This window comes from Galeopterus variegatus, unplaced genomic scaffold, assembly GCF_000696425.1.
Source record: "Galeopterus variegatus unplaced genomic scaffold, G_variegatus-3.0.2 Scaffold1591, whole genome shotgun sequence".
Classification (NCBI taxonomy): Eukaryota; Metazoa; Chordata; class Mammalia; order Dermoptera; family Cynocephalidae; genus Galeopterus; species Galeopterus variegatus.
The window spans coordinates 368,523-371,788 of NW_007727702.1; positions in this window are offsets into that span (position 1 = coordinate 368,523).

The window sequence follows — 3,266 nt, forward strand, 5'->3', positions numbered from 1 at the left end:
TAGAATGTAGAAATTTCTAGACGTGCAATGTCTGAGATGCCCCCTTTCTCACCAAAATAGGGAAATAAACCAAGAAAACAAAAGATCCTACAAAGAAAGAGATGAAGATAACCTGAAGCGTGACAGTGACTAGAGATCCTAGGTTCACAGCTTTGTGCTAGGACTCAAGCATTACCAGGTTTGATGAGAACAAGGTGATTCAAGAGAGGTACATCAGATTCAAATTGATGAAGCCATTGGAATATGGGATCTCCCAAATAAGGGTGCAAACCAAGAAAGAGGAAGATACAAATTCTAGGCAACAGAGACTCCAACTCAGGAAGAAGCAAAAAAAAAAAAAAAAAAAAATTCCCAGGATGACAGGAAAGAAAAGTGCCAGGAAGAAAAGTTCTATGAAGACATCTGAGCAGGAGGACTAGAGTGCAAATAATTCAGTTAGGAAAATGGTCTCCAGGAGTGTCTTCAAGAGAAAAATTGGAACTGACAGATAACCTGATATAATTGACCTGTAAACTGTAGTAAAAGTAGTAAAACGGTAGTAAAAGATTCTTGGAAGATGTCAGAAGAATTAGCTATAGGTAATGATTACAAAAAAAAAAATTAAGCAAGTGAAAAACAAAGGCAATTATTAACCTTAGGAAAAGCAAAAGCAGGAAAAGAAATACAGTTCTGGAGAGCACAGCCTTATAACAACAAGATCATGGGTTTTGATTCCTGTACTGGCCAGCAGCCAAAAAAAAAAAAATTGTCTAAACTTTGAAATGTAATTTTGGTATACTTGTAATAGTATAATAAATAAATAGTTGTAAATAGCATTTGCATAGGCATAATAATGTAAACACTGAATACTGATTTAGCCAAAAATGATAATTCCATTGGGAGGGTAAGGAAGAAGCAGCAGAGAAGATGGGGGTGTAAGAGAGCTAAATCTACCATAAAAAGAAGTCACTACACTATGTCCAAAATTAATTAATCAAAAGGTAATGATAACAACACATTATTTAGGAAAAACAGATATATAAATGCCAGAAGAAACAGTTAACAGAGTCTACAATGATTAGCTCTTGGGAAGAGGACTTGGGGGAATGGGAAGAGAGAAACAGGGCAAAGGGATTATCGGTTTTCGTTATAAGCTTTGTAGTTTACATGACTTTCTGTTAAAAAACCTTGTGCATGAATTAATTTGAGAAACACTAAACAAAAGTGAGAGTGTATGGAAGCATACACAAGAAACTTTACATTAGGTATATCTGAAGAATGCAATTGTCAGGGAGAGGGTTTTTATTTACCACTTTATGTCCTCTGTACTATTTAAATTTTTTACAATAAGTATGCATTAACTTTATAATTATAATAAAAATAATAAAATCACTGTGCTATCCCTATTTTCTACCTTCTTGGGAATTTCATCTCCAGGCTATTGAGACACACAAGGAAGTTCTCACCATCACCAGTCTCAAGCCCTGTGTGTAGATTTGTCTCCTTTAAGCTTGAATGACAGTAGGTCAATGGATCTGTGGGTTCCACATTGAGTTTTTCTTCTCGATCAAGAGCCCATCTCAGTCTTTGGCAGACTCCTATCTTCATGCCATCTGCAAAGGGCAGGAAGCCCTGGTTTGTCAGCCGAACTAGCCACTGTCCTGTATACAAAGAGCCTCTATCAGATCATGCCGTGCCGTATATTTCTCTCCTCCAAATCTCACCCTGTTCCCACTATACAGTCCTTTCCATCTTTGTACACACCCCCGTCCCCAGCTCCTGGTATAGGTATTTCCTGGAGCATAATATCATAGCTGCAACTATTTAAGGTTGTATTTGGACCACACAAGAGAAAACACCCTGAGATCAACTTTAACATTCATAGTGTGTGGTTAAAAGCTGGGGGCTGTAAGCAAACCTGCTCAGCCATTATCCCAGACAAAGACATGATCTTTATTAGGTGGTTCCAGAAGCAAATCTGTCCTCTGCCATGGAGAGAGACAACTTTCTCCATCTTCCAGGGCTATTTGCTATACAAACATCTTTAAAAAGACAGTCTAGAACAAAGCTGATACAAAATGTGCAGAAATGCTATGGAGAATTTTCTATGACTGACCCATAGAAACTATGAGATAATAAATGTTTGCCGTTTTAAGCCATCAAGTTTCGAAATAATTTTTTTTTTCGTCCTTTTATTTTTGAGACCGGCCGCACCGCGCTCAGCCAGTGAGTGCACAGTGCACGGCCATCCCTATATAGTATCCGAACCCGTGGCGGGAGTGCTGCTGTGCTCCCAGCGCCACACTCTCCCGAGTGCGCCACGAGCTTGGCCCAAGTTTCAAAATAATTTGTTACACAGCAATACATAACTAATACACCATATTTTTTTATTTCTAGTACTCTTTATTCCTTTGTGTAGATCTAGATTTCTACATAGTTTGATTTTCCTTTTGCCTGGAGTACTTCCTTTAATCTTTCTTCTAGTGCCAGTTTGCTAGTGATGACTTTTTTCAGCTTTTTTTTTTTTTTTGAATATCTGAAAGTCTTTATTTTTTCTTTGTTTTCTTTCAAACAGCTTTATTGAGGTATAATTTATACCATAAAATTCACCCATTATAAATGTATAAATTCAATGATTTGGTAAACTAATAGGGTTGTGCAACTATCACTACAGTCCAGTGTTAGAATAGTTTTTGATGCACATTTAATCATTAATCTCCATTCCTACCCTGACCACAGTAACCATTTAATCTGCTTTCTATCTCTTTAAATTTGCTTTTGTTAAAGATGTTTCATAAAAATAGAATCATACATGTAATTTTCTTGCTTTGGCTTCTTTCACTCAGCATCATGTTTTTGAGGTTCACCCATATTGCAGTATGTATCAGTAGTTTATTACTTTTAATCTCCGAATAATATTCCATTATATGGATATAGCATATTTTGTTTACTCATCCACCAACTGACGAACATTTAGATTGTTTCAGGGGTTTTTTTTGGTTATTATAAATAATATTATTATAAACATTTGCAATCATGTCTTTGTGTGGACATATGTTTTAATTTATCTTGGGCAGATCCATAGGAAGTGAATTACTGGGTTGTATTGTAAGTTTGTACTTACCTTTTTGAGAAACTAATGAAGTGTTTTTCAAAGTGGTTGTACCATTTTACATTCCCACCAGCAATGCATGAAGGTTCCAATTTCTCCACATCCTCACCATCGCTTGGTATTGTCTACTGTTTGGGGAAGGGGCAGGGCGTGGCTGGTATAGGGATGTGAACCC